Raw genomic sequence first — 21,505 nt, 5'->3', positions numbered from 1 at the left:
CTTCTTAGGGTTTGGTATTGATTTAAGCAAAACAAACATTACAATGGATTTGTATCCACAATTTCTAATGATTATAGAACACCTCATTTCGAATTATCTTTTATTTGTTTGGTTTTATTTTTACAATTTTGTTCCAAATTTGAAACATACTGATATGAATGAGGATTACAAATAGGTGATGACATATCCTTGATTTCACATTTTTATCTCCAATTCACAGAAATATATAAATAATGTGATAAGCAAAAGATGAAGTTAATGCACACTGCATCTTGGCTATTGTTCTTTCATAAACTGCAGTATTTTAAATGTATTGATAGAAAAGGATGAAGAAAGAAGAAGGTATCAAGATGTTTTTTTTTTTAATTTTTCCTCAGATAATTTTAAAAATCTGACTTTTTTTTTACCTAGTTTCTGATCTACTTACATGGTTTTATTACTTTTCCTCTTCTCACAATTTGACATGTTTCTGTCATTTTAGAGAAGGTTATGTTATGAAGGTGAAGAAACTGGCATCATGTTTTCTGTTTAACATTTTTCCCTGACATAATGAACATCTTTTCTCCGTTTCTGCCACAGTCAGCACAGACCAGGATCTAATAAAGCAAGATCTTTAATGGATTAAAATTGCCCCTGACATTATCTTGTCAGTTCTATCAGACCTTGATGATGCAGACTAGGAAAATCTTTCAAGAATATTTTGACAGAGTGGCAGAGTATTTGTAAAACTTGCAAGAATTTAAAATCATTTTGAGGGATGTAGAATAGCACAAAAAGCATTTGTCCAGCGTAAAAATCTAAGATTCTAAGTTTTACAAATTTATTCTTCAAGGTTAAAGCTTGATAGATTCACAGTATAATGTGTATTGATTGATAGTATAGAATCATTCCCTAACATACACAAGTGAACGGAATATATCATCACGTGTTTCAGATCAGCAGTTTTTTTGTATGCTTTTTCAGTGCTTTTGAAGTAGTAAAAGTAATATGGGAGTGTATTATATTGTTGAACATAGAATTTGTCAGCTAAGTTTTGTAAAGCCTAAGCATGTGTATAAATCTAAGAGCACTGAAGTGAGAGAGGCCTTTTAAAGATGTCACAGAAAAAGTACATAATAGGTATGCCAGGTTGGTCTTGGGATGATTGCTTTTTTAAGGGTGCAATTAAAATTAGAGATGAACTAGTGATCAAAAAGACAAAACTTTCAGCACAAATTATTGTGCTAAAGACCGCAGTAGAAAAGGCAGAAATTTCTGACATACTGATAAAAATTCAGATATCACATAATTATTAATATTTTAAAGATACAAAATCACTTTCTGCAAAGAAACACTAAATCAATAGCACAATATGAAAATACATAAGTGAATGTTAAAATCTTCACTTTCTTTTCATAAACGTTGGTTTGCACATTAGTCAGAAGGAAATGATGTGTCTTATTCTATAATATATATATTATATTCTATAATATAATTTGCTGTTGGAACCAGAGCCTACAACAGAGGACAGAGAATCTAAGACAATAAGTTTCTTAACTTAAATTTTCACTGACTATAAAAATATTACCTGAAAATTATGTATTCCAGATCATTATATATTTTATTTACAAGAACATCTTCATGTATGAGGACAAGCATAGGTGGAGATATCCATAACGTATATAGGTAAAGATAGGGAAAGAAGAGATTCCCGTTCTTTCTGGAGTGTTACTTAAAATTTTACACAGGTGAAGTATACCCTAATTTAGTTCAAGTCAGTTTAAAAGGAGCAGAAACCTAATGGAAATAATACAATGTTTAGAATGTTCCCAACATACATTCATACAATAGAATCATAGAATGGTTTGAGTTGGAAGAGATATTAAAGATCATTTAGTTCCAATCCTGCTGCCATGAACATACTCAAGGGTATTGAGTGCTTCTAGTCACTTTTAACAAGAGAAAGCCAGCTCCCTCAGCACCCTAGGTTGGAGCCCATTTATTCTCATAGACTTGTGACAGTCTAGATGGAGGAGGAGCTCTCTAACTGTCTCTATCTGAATCATCAGAGGTATACTCTGCGTTTCATCTCAGACTTCTGGGTCAGAGTGTAAAGTGCCCTGAGGATAACTGATCTAACTATTAAAGGCAGATGCAAAGAAGATGATGTTAGAACCTGTAGTAAATGATTTGGATCATTCACATCTGAGTCCATGCCTCAGACACAGAAGAATATTTTAAAAATATTTTGCAGGAGTTGTCTGCATCTGAAACATAAAAGAGCAGAATGTCTTTCCTGTTCACTAAAGGCCACTATCATAGACATTAGTTCTGTTTAAAATTAGAGTTCACATGTTGTAAAAACAAAAAAAGCAACCTTTGTTAAATTTTATGAGGAATATCATAGAACTACCTCTTTCCATTGTCTACATATTTAATTTTAACATATGTAATAGTGAATCTATTTTTTTTTTAATGTATAGATGAAAATGTTTCCTAAAAAGAAATAAAATAAAATAGTTTTTCATCAGTCATGGTGACATTTTATCTCTTCTAAAAATTTTGTCTCACCAAAAGATAGGTTTAGAGTGGTACATTCCCATAGCTGTATTCCTATAACCTCAGGATAGAGAACCATCTGGTATTTCCTGGCTAAACTTCTGCTCTTCACAAATGCATTTTGTGATTATAGATGGTGTCTTAGATATTTGTACTCATGTATGATTCTATGTCCATCTGTTCATATGGCATTATGCCTACATGCAAGTCTTTTCACTAGGTCACTGTCTCTGGACATCAGTGAGTTTAGATTAGTCTAAATTCTAGGCAGTCTAAATAAATCTGCTGTTGCCATGTTTTTTTTAGCTGCACATATAATTCTGTCACAGTAACTTCATTTTTGTGGTAGTCTAACATGTCACTTCACACGTAATTGCAGAGTGGTGAAATTACACCTTCAAATCAGTAGATGAATACTTGAAATTCTTATAAAAGACAATGACATCATTCTAAAGTAGAGTATTCAGGTGGAAAAAAAAATGTCACTACTACCTATAATCTGTCAAGTTATTATTAGCTGCAATCAGATGTAGGCTTAATGAGAAGTATTTGTCCTGGCAAGAATGAAGTAATGAAGTCAGCTTTCTTGCCTGCATGATGCTGTATTTTGCATTTAAGGTTAAAGAAGTGTTGATAACACAGACATTTTGAGTACAGTCAAACAGTGTTTGTGCAGTGGAAGGCCTTCTTTCTTCCTTGCCTTTACAATGTTAGTAGACTGTGAATGGGCAGGCACTGACTCAGGCAAGATAGCTGACCCAAACTGACAAAAAGGACTGTTCCATATTATATGACATTGCCTAATGAAATGAATAATATAACTCAAGAAAGAAAGGAGAGGGATTTATGATTATGACAGTTGTCTTACAAAATAATTTATATGCACTGAGGCCTAGTATCTCAGGACATGGAATGGCTTTCTGCCAATGGAAAGTAGTGAATTAATTCCAATTTTTGCTTTATTTACATGTACAGGTTTTGTTTTTCTTAAGATGTTCTCTTTATCTTTATGCACAAATGTTTTCGTTTCATTTTTCTCTCCATGGCCACAGAGAAGGGAGTAAGTGAAAGGTAGAACGGATGTTTGGCTACTGGATCAGTTGTAAAGTAGTATTTGTAAATAAAAATTTTCTTTGGAAGATCAACATTTGAAGATTTTACTATAATTCCCTTGTCAGTAGATGACGGTTTGGAATAAAGTAGCTTGAATTTCATCTTTTCATCTTCAGACCATGTCCAGGAACAGAAAATCTTATATGTCTAATAAAACATTTTATTTTTCTGAGAGCAACTGATTTTTGAATTGCAAGGACTCTTTTGAAGCTGTGGACACACATCTTTGTTTATCAATGGTGGAATAGAGATTATTTATATAAATCATGAAAGCTGCCACAACATACTATTTTTTATTCAGTATTAATCTAATATTAAACATATCTGAATATAAATATGATAGATATTATGTATGATTAGAGCAATAGTAGAATAGTATAGAAGTTATAGAAGAATAGTAGGTATACAACTGAATTCAACATTTCTTTTACTATTCAATGCATTTTTTTCCATGATATATTGGTATATGAGGTGAACTTTATGCACTGTCCAAAACTGTGATTTTTGGATGAAAAAAAAAAGTCAGAAACTACAAAAAATGACTTACCAAAACAGAATAATGAATTTTATGAATACATTGTATGGTTAATTTGTGCTGGAATTAAACAGAGAATGAGAAAAAGAAAAGTTATGATGTTGTCTGATTTTGGCTGGTAAACAGTCAATTTTCTTCCTAATATCTGCTATCTGTGTTTTAGATTTAGGATGAGAATAATGATATCACATCAATATTTTACTTGTTGCTGAGCAGTGCTTACAGAGAGCCAAGGACTTTTCTATTTCTTATACTATCCAGTCAGTGTGAAGACTAGAGGTTCAAAAGAAGTCAGGAGGAGGCTCAAACCATCCAGAAGGTTGTTCCATACCCGATGATGACACACTGAATAATATAACTATGTAGAACTGGAGTGAGGAGAACCACAGCTCTGAAACACTGTGAGTATCACAGAATCACACAGAATCACAGAATCACCCGGATTGGAAGGGACCTCAAGGATCATGTAGTTCCAAACCCCCTGCCTAGCAGGGCCACCAAACGTACACTCAGCCAATGAGTGATGAGAAATTGCACTGTGCATCATTTATTTTATATACTCGTTTATCATTATTATCATCCCTTCATTTTCTGTCCAACCAAACTGTCTTTATCTCAACTAATTAATTTTATCTTTTTTTTCTGATTCTATCCCTCATCACACTGCAGGCAGGATGGGATAAGGGGTGAAAAGCAAACAGTTGTGTGGTGTTTAGCTGCCTTCCAGGTTAAACCACAGCAGAAGTGTACAGCTAATGCTTAGTTATATACAGTGAAATAACTTAGTGTCACGTACATGAATATATTGAAAAACAAAGTTTTATGATCACTTTTGGTGCAGGTCACATAAAACACCTTCAAAGCTGACATCTGCCTTTCAGTCCTAAATACATATTTTGTCTACATGCCTCCAGTGTCTGTTGATGTTATTCAAAGTCTTAACATTGAGTGTCTAGACACAGCTCCACCTGTGCTGAACAGGTCCCCAAACAAGCCCCATTTAACTCCAGCTCACACTGAACATCCCCAGAAATCCATACTGAGATCAGGTGAGGACAGCCAGGCATGTAGGGGAATGTTGGAACTACTTGACTAGATTATGCTATATAGTCTGTATACTATTCATAAAGAAAAGCTGGATTAACTTTCTCAAGTGAGCCTGAAGTATTACTCCATATTTGGAACATTACTGCACTATTTTTCTTCTTTCACTTTGAATCTCTAGCTTTCAGTAATGTTTAAATGTTTGATTCAGTGCTGTGTCAGTACCAAATTATTTCATCCATTTGTTGAAAAATTTGGAAGTGATGCTTCAGATTTTAAATGGAAAATTTTTTTCATGTTTCTCCCTTTTTTAAAATTCAAACATAAGTCAGCGTTTGCATAGATAAATGTAACATTATGTATAGCAGAAAATTCTGGATCTGAGAAAAGTAAAACAATGAAGCAAAAGCAACACAGCTATTTAATCTTTAAACACATTTTGAAATTAATTAATCATTGTGAAAAAATCCTTCATAAGACTTTATGTGATAATTTCACAGAATGAAATTCAAGTTTTAGATAATTCATAGCAATATAAATTTGTAAGCATCAGAAAGATGTGAAGAGAGAAGGTAGGAATATATAAGCAAAAATGTGTACTGGAGTAAGGTGTATACTCTTCAGCTGAACTTCAGACCTGCATAGCATTGCTAGGAAATTTTGTATAGAAAATCTTTGCAACTGGGTAAGAAAGAATTGGAAGTATTAAAATGACTAAATGTGTTGTGAAAACATAATAATGAAGCTGGTATGTGCAACAGTATTTTGTTATTTGCAACTAAAGTGATACTCAAAGTTATAATTGGTGAGAAAGAAAATTTGGGAAAAAAAGAGCATTTAAGATATGAATAGAAATAATTACTGTTAAGAAGATGGCAATTTTGAAGTCTTTTTCATCATATATATTATGAAATTAGCATGCACACTCTTTTAATTATTACAAAATTATTTAACAATGGACATTTTAGGCACAAATAAAACATCAGGCACAAATAAAAATCAAGACAAAATAGGTGCATTATTCCGTATATACACATAGTATCTTTTTTCATTCCTGGAGGAAAGTCCTCTTAAGATGGTTTTGTAAAGCAGATCAGAAGACGTAATGACTTATGGAAACTGAACAGTACAGTTTTAAAGGTATTTAAATAACAAGTTAAAATTTAAAAAATTCTCACTCCACTTCAAAGGACTTAAAAAGGAAATTTACAATCAGAAGACATTTTAGCTTTACATCAGAAGACAGATTATTCCAAATCATTACATCCTTTTAGTAGCATATGTTTCAGTGATGAAGCACTGCACACCCTAGTAACAATGTGCAGAGCTGTCTTTGTGTGCAAGGAACAAATATTTGTTGTAAATGATAAAATACCCACAAAATCCTGCCAGAAATCTGTGCTTTATTTAATGCCCATATAGCTAAAGCTATTGGCCACTATTAATATTTGGAGTTCCTTAATACCTTTCTGATCAAGAGTTTCCTCTCTTTTTTTTTTTTTCTTTTTACTATCTTTTTTTTTTTTTTTTCCTATGCAGAATAAAGAGTATGAACAGTGTAGTGCAATGATTCCATAATTTCTGGAGTCTCTGATTTGTTACTTATATTCTCACAAACACTAGTCACACAGATGGGAGTAGTAAATGTGTACATAATAGGTAATAACAGTATGTATATTATTACATAAGTATATAAGATATGTTAGATTATTGATAATACGATACATAATAATAAAAGAATGTGAGTTGACCTACAGAATCAATGAGTTGTGAGAGGGATTCCAAAGTGAATGGCAGTAGTTATAAGCTCACAATAAATCTTTAGTACAGTAAGTGTATTTTGAATTCAGATGGTTAGATTTAGGGTTAGCTTCTATAAAAAAGACATAAACCAGAAAACATAAAAGTTTGTAATGTTCCAAATAAAGTAGTATGTACAAGAACTGTTGATAGCAGCCTGAACCTCTGATTGACCACCTGAGGCAAGCAATGAGCCAAATATGGGAGCACAGGTGAAGGCAATTCACCTGTGCTACTGGAAGGGGTGGCACCTGGCTCCACCTCTCCTAGATGCCATTTAAATGCTGACTGCCACAGAGAAAGGGTTTCTTTCTGGAGATTGCTTTTTGTGCTGTTTTATTGCAAGCCTACAACACTGGTGAGCATTTCTATTTATTTTGATTATTTTTCCACTGTGATAATCTTACTAAGCCTAACCTCTGTATCTCTATTGATTGTACATTCATTGATCGTACAGTGGTATATCCAGAATGTTGAAACATACTTAATATTGTGAAGAGTAAATCATGCTTACAGCAGTAGTAAGCCTCTGAATATGTATCAGGCTGAAGAAAATAAATATCATTTCGAGTATTCACAAGGCTCTATTAACCTTCAATGCTGCAGATGCTTTCAGGTGTTTGTGAAATTAATTCATTTTTCTGGCAAAGATGAAAAACGCACGCATGTCTGAATTTTCCCAGTACGGAAGTTGCTTAGTGTTATGAAGTTAATACTTAACTGACAAGTGTTGTTTTAGCAGAAGGTACTTTTGCTGTGTCATGAATTCTGCAATTGTGTAAAATATTTACTTCAAAATTGGCTCAATGACTGTACTGAAGGGCCAGCAAGCAGACTTAATGTCTAAAAAAAATATATTTTTACCTCGGCTCATCTACAGATGAGAAAAGAATGTCATATGTAACTGTACATATAAATTGTACAAAGAAGATGATGAAAGTTACAGGGAGACTTTGACATGTCTGCTTAGAAGGGCAGGTATTAAAAGGATTGTCTATACAGCGATGCATGAGAACTGGATAAGTGCACAAGACTTTGACATTGTTAGAGAACCATGATGAAATAGTGCAGATTACAAAAACTGCATCACAGGTTATTAAGTCAGGGAGTACAGGCAAGAAAATGAGAACTCTTCTACTCGTCCTGTATGCTAGGGAGGTACTAGACTGCGAAGTTTTCAGCATGAGCCCTAGACATGCCTGTCAACATCTGTGGGTTAATGCCAAAGGGAACTTATTTTGGGGGACACTGTAAGGAAATTATCATACAGAATGCTTTGTCAAGCAGATGAAGTGTGTGAAGTTCTATAGAAAAATGTCTATGCTGGGCCTGTCATTCATTATGGATTTCAGCCATTCACACACCTACTATGAGGACAGCATGGTGTTGTACAAGCATGTGAGAAAGTCTCTTAACTGTATTTGTGGACATTTCTTAATGTTTCCTAAGATTTTGGAGCAGAAGCCTGCTGCTTAAGTGCAAGGAGATGCACGTAAGGAAATGAAGGTAATTCTGTATGATGTTCAGCCTCGCATGACATAGGATCATAGAATGGCTTGGGTTGGAAGGGACTCCAAGGATCATCCAATTCCAACCCCCCTGCCACAGGCAGGGATCCCAACCTCCAAATCTGATACTAGACCAGGTTGCCCAAAGCCCCATCCAACCTGGTCAGGGATGGGACATCCACTGCCTTTCTGGGCAGCCTGTTCCAGCACCTCACCACTCTTTATGCAAAGGATTTCCCCCTGACATCTAATCTAAATCTTCCTTCCTGCAAATTAAAACCATTTCCCCTTGTCCTATCACTGCCTACCAGAGTAATAAACTTGATTTCCCTCCTTTTTATAACCCCCTTTTAAATACTGGAAGGCTGCAATGAGATGTCCTCATAGCCTTCTCTTCCAGGCCAAACAAACCCAGCTCCCTCAACCTGCCTTTGTAGAGACAGTGCTCCAGCTCTCTGATCATCTCTGTAGCCCTCCTCTGTACCCTCTTTGGTATTGGTGGCCTCGGACACAGTACTCCAGATGGGGCCTCATGAGGGCAGGCTACTGTTTGCTACTATCTCAGTCTACCACAGGGGGGCTTCAGATAAAACAGATGATGCATTAGTTACTTAGCCACCAGTAGTTATTTTACTCACGTAGCCCAAAGTATGCCTTGAGCCTGCACTATAAGGTTACTAGTAAAAGGTAAAAAGATGAAGGATTCAGTTGTACTTAGAGGCCCCAGGGACGCTAAAGACTTCAAGACAGATTCTCATAATGCTAAACCATAACCCTCCAGGAAATGTAAATACTTCACTGCTGTATCTTGTCTTTTAATTTATTTCTTTTTAAATTAAGTTTTATCAGTGAAGGAAAAAGCTTTCTGCTAATCATTACAAGTATCCCAGTCTCTTTCCATCCTCCTCAGTTCAAATAATTCAGACTCTCTCCTCGTTTTATGACTACTGTCAAAGATTAAAATGAGAATTAATAGAAATTCATATAATCATAGAATCATACATAAATTAGGTATATTATTTGGATAAATAAGTTGGATGCCTGCTTATTTCTGTTCTTCAAGATATTTCTTGTATGACATGACAGATAACTACAAACTAATACATATTTACAGAAAAAATTTTATCTACTAATTAAAAGCTATGGTAATTTGAAAGATTTAAACTTGTTGGACAAGAGAATAAAATAGTGTACTTATTTCCTGAAAAAAAAAAAAAAAAACCCACATAGAATGTATTTGCATAGATAATAAAACAGAAAATTTTCTATGCTTGCTTGCCAATTGGGTCGACAATGACTTTTTTGGAAGAAATTTATTTGCATTTGTTTTAAAATCAGATTTTCTGATTAAAATTTAAAATTTAAATCGAGACAATGTCATTATTTTCTTCTATATATATCTTGAGACCAATCTAAAAATATGAATATGCTATGCCGAAATTACAGTGAAAATCTGGCTTAGAATTCTGAGAAGATGAGTAACAGCAATTTCATTTTAAACATATTTGTGAAGTATATTGTATATTATATATTTTTAAAATAATAGAACACACACAGAATTGCAAATGTAATATTAATGAAGAGTCCAAGGGAAAAAATGGTACCTGATGAGCAAGGTGACATATTAAACAGTACTACTCATTATGTAAGGAAATACAAGAATTGGACCTTAAGCAGATTTCCAAAATGACTAGTAACCTGAGCTTGCAACAGCTTGAAGCATAAAAGCTCTAACTTTTTAAGTGGCCAGATGTTTAGGAAGTCTTGTGGAAGACATTGTGTTTGAGGAGTCAATGATCTTGGTCAAGCTGAGACTGCTCTATGAGGCCTCTTAAGGAGAGGTATGGGAGAAGTCCTTACAGTAGAAATGACTAGTCACTGTAAGGGAATTTGCTGGAGTGTCTCTAGGGATGCACTATGTGCAGATGGATCCAGTTGGATACTGTGACAAATAATGTTTCAGCCTGTCAGAACATAGCTGATTGTCTTCATTATCCAAAATACAGGGCAGCATGTTGCAGGAGGAAATAGGAACCTTGTCACTGACAGAGTCTCTACAGCATTCTATGAGAAAATTCATAGAGCACAAATGCATGATTTACAGCATTTGATGAAATGTAGGATTTTTTTACTCACTATTATTCTACCTTATCAAAACACTTGCTTTATTTCTTCATTTGTTGTGAGGACTTACTGGTATCTCAAAGAAACCCTTCCTCTCATACTCTTCCCCTCCCCTTTGTGCAGAACATCTCATTAACTGATTACTGTATTAGTGCCTAATGAACCTAAAAAGCAAGTGTCTCTAACGGTTCTCAAAATAAGCACTAAAATAATGAGTAACATGAACACCTGTATTCTTAAATGTATGTTCTTACACAGAGTGGGCAGAGCCAGGAGTGACAGTATAACCGCTCCACATGTACAAAGGCTGCCCCTAGGAATGACAGTGATCATTAAACCTTAGACACTATATGCAGCACTTTGTTTATGTAGCTACCTAATTTTTTGCAATTTTAATTATTATTATTACTTTCAGTAACTGTGGGATATTTGTGCTTAATATTCAGCTAGATAAACTGTACCCAATTAGACCAGTTCATCATTATTATTATTCATCATCATTGTTATTAAAGTAGAGTAAAACTGAACGCTTTTAAATATGAAGTATTTCATACAAATTTCTCCCTAGTAGTAGATGTAAGGTGATGACTAGTAAAGAATTAAGATCTTCAGATAACTTAATTCTAGAAATATATATGTGCAAATATATTCTGTCTTCCGAATTGTCATACTTTGTTGTATTTCTGAGAGAAACGTATTTGTTTGTAACAAAGGGTATGCTATTTCTTATACACCTTACCAAAAATAATTTTTATGTGAATAGCATTTCCTGTTAGTCCAAACCTTGATCTTCCTGCTGTCAAACTTAAGATTCCTTGCACCATATTAATTTATTAATATAGGCTATTGAAGCCAATCCTCAGATGTCTGAAGTTACAAAAATCTAGTGTTACATAAAAAGATAAAGAAATTAATAATTCACAGTCCTGGCCTTTAACCTTTGTAGAAAAAAAGATGACTTTTCCCCTTTCTTGTTGATTTGATAGTTCTATTTGTAAAGAGGAGCACAAAGATAGCATGAGATTATTGTTCCATGTTGTAAATTTAAACTAGTTGTCTTTTTTTTTTTTTTTCTTGAGGTTTCTTAAAGTAGATTTGTTTGAACTTCTCTTATTTTATTTCTTGAAAGATTTCTATTTCTTCATATCATGATGCTTGGATTAAAACAAAAAAGTCATGGACAGGCCTTACACAATGACAGATTTATACAATCAACTTTCCTATTTAAAAATTTGAATAATTACTTTTTTACTTCACAATCATATTTCACAGGTAGATTAATTACTGCATTAATTTCTCAGTAGGTGAAAGCAACTATATTAAAAATAAACAACAATTATAAAAATAATATCTAAATGAACTCTTGTATGTGTATTAAAATAACCTGCAAATAAGCATGGAAAACCATCAACATAAAATTCAAAAATATTGAGGATAAATACTGCTAGTATTCATTTGAATAAGATAATTTGTTGCAGATCTTAGTTTTTAAAAACTTGCTATTTCTCACTGTTCTTTCCATTTTAATTATTTGATTAGTTTCTTTAAAAATGCATATCTTCTTCCTCTGATGTGTACAATTATTTTTGTTCTTTTACCTTCAGAATGTGTCCCCGTGAGTTATGGTTCTGAATAGTTTGTGTTACTTAGATTGAGAATTATTAGTAATTTGATTATAATTCCACACAACATGGTTTCATAACTCACCTGGACATTACTAATCCCATATTTTTCTTTTAAAAAACCTGAATACGTGAAAAACCTGTACAAGCAACTATACTCAAAACATTACTCTCTGTGAAATGAAGTTGCACTTTATACTTGACAGTAATTTATTAGTCACATTAAAAAGACCTTAGCTTAAGTCATCACTAGATACAAAAGGAATGAATCTGTGAAAACAGCTGATATTTTACTTTAGGTCTTACTATTATTTTGATATGCTATTTTAACAGTGTTCTATAGAAAAGCCAGGAGAACTTCCTGCCTCAAGTAAAGGTGGAAGAAAAGAAATGCTGCAAAGTAATTGTCCACCCAATACCACCGCAGTATAACTAACACTGAAAGGTGAATCTTATGAAAATGAAGAACAGGTTTTTTTAGAACTTAAAAAAGAGTGCCAGGCATGCATGATTCTTACGAAAGTATTTAAATATTAAAAAGTCAGAATCATTCATTTGACAGTGTCTGACCTTTAAGCTTATCTGTTCCTAAAATACATCTTACCTATCAAGCAAAACTTTAATCACTTTCTCATTTCAGATATTGAAAGAAAGATTCCATTTAAATCCACTAAAGGTCATCTTTCTTTGAAATATAGATTACTCATCTGCACATTTTGAAGAAGCAAAGACTGGAGAATAAACTCAAGAGAAACAGCTCTCCCTCCTCACTTACAAAATACTGAGTAAGCAGTGAAAGGTTTAAACATAATTGTGTAGAACTCACAGACACTGAACATTCCAGTCCAGAAATGACATGCAGTTAAAATATATATATATTTCATATTGTGAAGAACTGTCTCTAAAATTGCATTTACATTTAATTATATTAAAAGTGAGATTTCTGCGCTTCTCTGAATAGTAAGATTTTTCGTAAAGACAAACAATAACTTCTGTTAGACAATATTCTAAATGAATATTGGAAGAACTACCACTAATTTTTCCACATCTGATAATCTGATGAGTAAATCTCTGAGTGCTTGATCTACATATTATGATTGGAGCATTAATCTGAAAGTTTATTGAACTTTAAGAAGTTGAATACTGATGCAGAAGAGAGTGTACTAATCTACAGTTAAAAATATTATGTACAATTGCTTTACTAAGTTCTTATGTCCATGTTATAGGTTATTTGCATTCTTTTTCTTTTTTTTCCATTTACTTATTTATTTATTGCCCACCATACTGTCCCTGTCCTCACTCAGCACCGTGATCAGGCCTTGGAATTTCACTTTTGTGAAATTTATCACCTTTTTTCCCCTTGTTTTCTGGAGTGCACGTATGGAGTCATAGAGCCCTTCTAACAATGCTAAGAAATAATGTAACAGTGCAAGTGAGAAGATTGCAACATTTACTAATTAACTGAGTTTGGATGTAACAAAACAATCTTGTTTGAATATCAGCAGAAATGCATCAAGCAAGGACTTAGCCATTTAAAATACATCAGATACTACTAGATCAATGAGAAACAGAACAAAATAAAACAAAAACAAGACAAATAAAAAAAGAAGAAACCATAAATTGGACAGAATTTTTCATATGATTTGTAGAGAAAATTTCCAATCCCCACCATTTTTCTAAATATTGAACTATGGAGTATGGACTATTTGAGGAATGGTATCTAATGCAAAATTTCAGATAAAGGATTATATTTCTAGAATTCACAATGTCTCAGTCCAAGAGAATAAACATGCTTTTCTACTTTTCATATTGTACAAAGTGTTCTAGCTTTAAAATCTGTCAGGGATGACATGGTTACAACCTCAATGAAAGATAGTATGCAAACTAAAAATCAAAATATAATAGCAAGAATATATACTAACATACAAATACACTAACATAAAAATTGAAATGATTAAAAGATAAAAATTGAATGTATTTTTGATTTTTTTATGCAGATTTTCCTTTTTTTATGAGTTGTCCACTACTGAGTGGGTGAGACCCTCTATAAACAGAGCTTCATGTTCACAAAACATGGTTTTCATGGGGGACTTCAACCATCCCATTATCTGTTGGAAGGACAACATAACAAGACTCCAGAAATCAAAGAGATTCCTGGAATGTGCTGATGATAAGTTCCTCTACCAAGTGATACAGAAACCCACAAGCAAATGTGCTGTGTTGGACCTTGTCCTCACCAGTGAGGAGAGGGTGGTGAGTAACGTGCAAGCTTGCTACTCTGGACTTCCAGAGGGACCTAGAAAAGCTTGAACAGTGGGCCCTGGTGAACCTCACATGGTTTAACAAATCCAAATACAAGGTAATGATTAATCATAGTACTGGAGCATGAGAAAACTTAATGAGGTTTATTTTAACAACTCCAACAATTATTGAAGAATGATTTTATCAATGTATTTTAACAATAGCATTCATTTTTATTATGATACTTCTTATATTTAAAAAATTATCCATGCATACACAAACTCTGAACTTACATGGAAATATAAATTAATAGGAGCTGCAGCCTTCATTCTTCTATTCTACACATTTATTTCCCTATCTAGTATTGGAAAACATAACAGACAAATAGATGATGTAGTTTCTTACTAATGGGTCAAGATATTTGTATGTAATATCAGTCTTAAAGATTAGTCCTCTATAAAATATAAATTGGCCATGTGAAAAATTTAAAATGAGATGGAATAAAAATAAATTAAACAACTGGATAAGGCCCTGGGCAAGCTGATCTAACTGTAGATGTTCCTGTTCATTGCAGGGGAGTTAGACTAGATGGCCTTCAGAAATCTCTTTCAACTTTAAAGATTCTCAGATTCTATGAAATAAGGATGGAATATTATATTCCATTATTTGAGTACAAAAAGCATCCAATTTATCAGTCATGAAGATAGTGACATAAAGCTGGCACATGCAACTTCATTTTTTTCATACTGTATCTTCTGAATGTCAAGCTGCACAAAATTGTATTTTTTAGCGTGTTATTTTAATAGCATATGTAAATAAGAAAAAATATAAAATTTGAAAGCCTACGTTACTTTTATCTTACAAATTATCGCATTTTTCATAATCCAAAATGCATAAGAATTATGCAAATATTTAGGAAATAGAACCATTAAATTAGAAGAAAACAAATCTTTATCACACCATGGGGCTCATGAAGTTCACAGTATGTAGAATTCCTCTGCTAATACTGATACGTTTTGGAATACTAATACATATGGTAGACTGGTATTTTTGTTCATCACAGCAGGTGTATGAAAAGTATTTTGCAATTTCGTTTGTAAAGTTTCTTTCTCTTCATATTACTGCTAAATTATTTCATCAACTGTTTATACTGCTTTAAATTTAAATAGTATAGTTGTTTAAAAATAAGACATAATTTTTTCTTTCTTAGCAAAATGTGAAATCTTCTCAACTTCTGAAGAGTTTTCTGCAGTTAGAACTCATAAGGTATTCTGATTTTTAAAAGAAGCATATGAGCTACAATAAGGACCATCAGTTAATGTAATCTTTCTTGATTTCAGCAAAGCTTTCAATCTCAAACATAGGTAAATAAATGAAGCACACATGGGGCAGTCCCACAGAAACATCTCTCATGCTTACTATGAGAAATGAGAACACTTACCTCCATCTTTGTCCCTCCACTAATAACCACAGAATAAATAGAGAAGAAATAGATGTTAGATGTTAGAAATCAGTGCAGTTACAGAGCTATGACCGTATCAAAGAGACAAGGTAGCATAGCTCACATGGATGGAATGCTGCAATGAAAGAATGCAAGTTCATTAGATCAAGAGGGAGTGCTACTTTTTTTGTGAGACAATAGTTGGAATGCATGAAGTCCAGCTTTGGTATTTATCAGGAGCTTATGTTTTAAGATTAGCAGTCAGATTAATGATTACATTGTAGAGGTCCTTATCAGAGCTCTACAGTTTCTTCTCCCTTCCCATCCAGGGCTCTTTGATTTGCAGTCTTAATAGCTGCAAAGTTCATCCTTCCAGGAAATGGTACCTGCATTGTGTTAGCCCAAAAATGAGGTATTCCTCGGTGGTCTGTTTCTTGGAATTATCTCCCATCTTAGAATTATTCAATCAGATAACCCGCTAGAATAAGCATTCCTACATTCTCACATGCTCTCATTTATTATTGAGCTTGGTTGCCAGAACTGTCACTTCTTTTGTTGCATCAGAACAGGTCCTTAACATGAAAGACCAGACAGTTCCCTTCTGCATACTATTAATGTTTCATTTTTTTGAAATATTCACAGAATTTCACAATTTTAATCTGAATTATTTCACAAAACCACACAGAAATTTGTCCTGCTCAGCCAGGGTCACCTAGAGCAGGTTGTCCAAGGCAACATCCAGTCAGTTTATATATTTATTTAGAGATAAGCAGTTTTTGAATTGGTAGTATATTTTTATAGTAATTGGAACTGAGCCATGAGATGAATAGTATGTATTAAGTCACTGCTCATTGCATTTCTATCATAAGCAGTGTATAACCAAACTTTTGGAGGAATTAATTAGACCAATCCCAATAAAGAGAACGAGAAAAATCTCAGTATTGCGTAGCTGTAAGACAACATGATTTTCACATCAGATAATATGTGAAGAATATAAAAAGTGCTAAAAAATGACTTTCTGGACAGCAGGTATCTTAGTTGTATTATCCTTTCTTGCTTGTATGAAAAATTCAATATTTTGGTCTATTTTTTATGATTGTAATGTAATTTTATAATTGTTGACTAGGTCACACATGATTTTCTGTATTATCAAGCAAAACAATAAGTGTGCATCAGCGTGTGCAGAGCTCTATTGAAATGAGTGTGGAACAACGACAGTTTACTCATCCATCAAACTATCCTAGAAGGTAGAGGTCTTCATTTCAACAAAATCATTAAAAACACTAAGTTGTGAGCTGAGTGTAAAGTTTTGTTAAATGTAAGAAGGTACAATAGATTACTGAATGTAGCTCTTAGAGAATTAAAAGAATTTACTAAATAAGAGCAGAATTCTGAATGTGCTACCACTGAACAAGATGAAAAGATTCACAAAATGATTGTGTTCTTCAACAGAATTTTTTATGTTGTTTATCTTTCATCTACCGATAACCCTAATCTAAAAATCAAATATTATTAAACAGATTTTTTTTCCCATAGAAAAATATGTACAGATAATCACAGAAAGATGAATAACAGTAGAGTAACTGAGCAGAAAACTAGGTTTGTTGACTTTCTTGCAAGAAATTCCTAGTTAGAAATATGTATGTAGTATATGGTAAGTTTTGTATTTTTAACAGCATTCAAATTGTAAATTATGATATACAGGTGTATAATTCTCGATACACTTAAGTAAATTCAAAAAATGGCATGCATTAATTACCGTTATATTTATATAAAGGTAACTATATATAATCTTCCCAACAGTATTCTAGTAATTTTATTAAGAACTACGTATGTTTTTACCATAGTGAACTTTCCTATTAGTTAAATAAAATAGTAAGTTGTAAAATTGATTTTATGTATCAAAAATACATACTAAAGATTAATTCAAATCATGATAAATTTTTCTTTCATGGCTAAATCCTTCACATGCTTGGGCTCTTATTGCAATAGTTCTTTTTTTGTCACAGTCCATATTTAAAATTTCATGTATTATTTTGGGGAGCAGCACTTTATGTAATGGTGGGGCTGGACTGTAGGGAGCTGTCAACTGATGATGATGTGGTTGAGAGACTGTGGCTTAGGATTAAGGACAAGAAAAGAAAGGGAATGTCACTGTGGAAGTATACTATAAACCACACAGGTAAGATGATGACATCAAAAATTATTCTTTGAGAAACTAAAAGATCTCTAGATCAATTGCCCTTGTCCTTATGAGGGACTTTAACTTGCCGGACTGGGAACACCATACAGTTGATGCAAACAGGTCCAGGACACTCCTAAAAGTCCTTGATGACAGCTTCCTGGTACAAGTACTTAGCGAGTAGATGAGTAAAGATTCCATCCCTGCTCTGTCACTTGTGAACTGGAAAGATCTCCTGGGTTAAGTGAAAAGTGGTGGCTGTCCTGGCTATAGAGACCATGAAGAATTTAAAACCTTTGGTGATAGAAGTGCCAAAAAATCCTCAACCCTGGATATAGAGAGAGATTTTAACCTGCTCAGGGAACAAGTTAGTAAGATGTCCTGGGAAACTACTTTTGAACGCATAAGGGTACATCAGTGCCAGTCACTATTTAAGTATTACCTCTTGAGAGAACAGGAACAAACTATTCCAAAACACTGAATGTCAAACAGAGCATAATGCCAGCTTGGTTTTCTTCTAGAGCTTAGGCAGATAAAGAAAATCTGTGGCCTCTAAAAGCAAGGTTGGGCACCACAGGAGAACTACAGGGATGATGTTCATTTCTGTAGGGATAAAATTTGTATGGACAAAACTCAGAGTTGAGGCTGGTCAGTACTGTGGGGGGCAGAAAAAAAATACATTTTTAAATGCTAGTGATAAAAACAGGACCAGGGAGTACACTGATCCATTACTTGATTTATAAATATGGACATAGATAAAGCAAAAATGTTTGATATCTTCTTTGCCTCTGTCTTCAACAAAAGTGATGGGCTCTGGGATCCGAGCTGGCATGAGTTGGAGTACTGTGACTGAGGTAACAATCATTTCCAAGGCAAAGCTGAACTTGTGCTGGATTTGTTGCTTCACTTGGGTGTATACAGATCCATGCAACCTGATGTGATTCAACTCAGAGCTGCCCGATAATCATTGTGAGAACTCTCTCAATTACTTTGCAATGATCTTGGAAATCTGAGGAGGTCCAAGTTAACTGAAAGTTAGCAAATGCTGTTCCAGTTTTCGAGAAGGGCAAGAAAGAAGACCCTGGTAATTACTGGCCTGTCATTCTCACTACAGTGCCAGGTAAAATTATGGAAAAAGTTGTGGTGGGAGTTACTGAAAAGCACATGAAGGGCAATGTGGTCATTAGCCACGGTCAGTATCGGTTCACAAGGGGAAGGTGCTATTTAACTAACTTAATCTTCTTTTATGACAAGGTCATTCATTTAGTTGACCAAGGTTAAGCCAGCTGATGTTCTCTTTTTTGATTTCAGTGAAGCTTTCAGTGCTGTTTTTCACAATATCCTTCTGGACAAAATGTCCAACATCAGTATTATAAATTGCACTTCTGTTCATGTAAAGAACTAGTTGTAGAATGCAAGTGAATATTTTCCGAACTTTAACAAATGATGTTTATAAATTAGTTAATAATATAAATAGTTAATATAATAAATATTAAAGATAACTCCCTACGAGGTATGCATCCAGTTTAGCCAACTGTTCTCACTTCTGTCTGTATCTAGTAAAAATTGGAGAGAAGACAAATGTACTCAAAAAGAGCTATCTCAATTTCCTCAGATGTTTACCCTATAATAAAATAATGGGTATACTTTTTTTATCTTGATAATAATACAGATATCTTTTTATGACTGAAATTGTTTTCTATTCTATTTTTGAACTTTGTAATTTATCTTTACTGCTATTAAATTGTAATTTACACTATTATTATGCTCATATATGCAAAATCTCAGTATTCTGATTCTATAAAAATTGACTTTCACTGTCAATTTTTATCCTTAAATTAATAGCAATATTCTTGCCAAATGTTGTATTCTAAAATGAATCAGTTTGTTAGATTCTTGTTTTACACTCCTGCTAACATTTGTATATTTATCCTGAAAAGTTTAAATTATAAGTCTGTGGCTGCAGTTCCATTGAATCCTAATTCTGAGGAAACACATTAATTTTTAAACTCTCTTCATATGAGAAGGGCCATCTCTCTTCACCTGCTGGACTCAGTATTGACCTCTAGGGCACCACACTTATTAGTAAACTCCAAATAAACTTCGCAGCAAGTTCTCAATCCACCTCACTATCTGCACATTCAAGACATTTTTTGATAGTTTCTTCATGCGGGACAGTGTCAAAGGCCTTTATAAAGAACAGGAAGATTTAAAACTGAAAGGACTCTTGTTATTTTTCTTGCTCCATTGCCATCTACCCATTCATTAGGGTACTTTATGTTATCCTCATGCAACTCATGTATGTGGTTCAAGAAGGCATAAAATTATAGTTTTGACAGAGAAATGATGTCTATGTTATTTTAAGTTTCAGGCTGATACTCATGCAACTGTTGGATGCAAAGGGGAGTAATCTCAATACATCATATCTGTTTCCTCTGCTGTGTGAGTAAGCCTTGGTAAAACTCTTGAAGTTTGTGTTTTGTATAGATGGCAACAATCTCAATACTGAATATTGATAGTGCTTCACTGAGTTCAGTAATGTCCTACTGCACTCTGAAGCACCTAATTATTAGTTTCTGTATAAGAACTTTTTATAAACCTCAAATTGTCTGACTTCATCTTACTAAAAGTACAATTCTATTCTGAACTATTTCTAACAACAGACTTTATTTTTGACGGACACCTGTGCGTATATGAACACGTACACTGGTACTTACTGAATTTTAAATGCCACAGTGTATTGTTTACACAAGCTAAAAGATCTTGAGGAAAATATTTTCTACTTTTTAACTGTTTTTAAACTGCTTTAACTCTTTTAAATGTTGTGCATCTGTTATCATTTCAGAACATTTGGGTAGCAAGAGATTAAACTGTGAATACCTAAGGTTAGACATAAATTAGATTGCAAATGCAATGTTCATCCAAGAAACATCCAAATAGAGTTCAGGTTTCCATTTCTAATACTAGCAGTAAAACGGCAGCATATGCTGAAATTGTATTCTTTCAATTTCTCTTACAGGCATTACTTACAGGTCTAAAAAGATATTTTCAACATGTGCTCAACATAATTCTAAGCAATCACTCTGTCAGGTAGCAAATTCCATGAAAGAGAAATGGGTGGGACTTCAAGACTGCGATACTCTTAATAATTACTGACTATATTCATATAAATTTGCAGTGCTGTTATCATTTTTAAAAAGAGGAAATATTTATTAAATGGTTATTAGCAGCTCAAATCCAAATGGCCCAAAAAATGTGCTGCTGCTATGGTGGAATATTTCCTGATCCAGCAAAAAACTGTCTGAGCAGAATTGTCATATGTGCACATATACACACAATACATACATACCATATGCC

Source organism: Tympanuchus pallidicinctus, unplaced genomic scaffold (genome assembly GCF_026119805.1).
Source record: "Tympanuchus pallidicinctus isolate F22 unplaced genomic scaffold, pur_lepc_1.0 scaffold2, whole genome shotgun sequence".
Classification (NCBI taxonomy): domain Eukaryota; kingdom Metazoa; phylum Chordata; class Aves; order Galliformes; family Phasianidae; genus Tympanuchus; species Tympanuchus pallidicinctus.
This window is presented reverse-complemented; position numbering follows the sequence as displayed.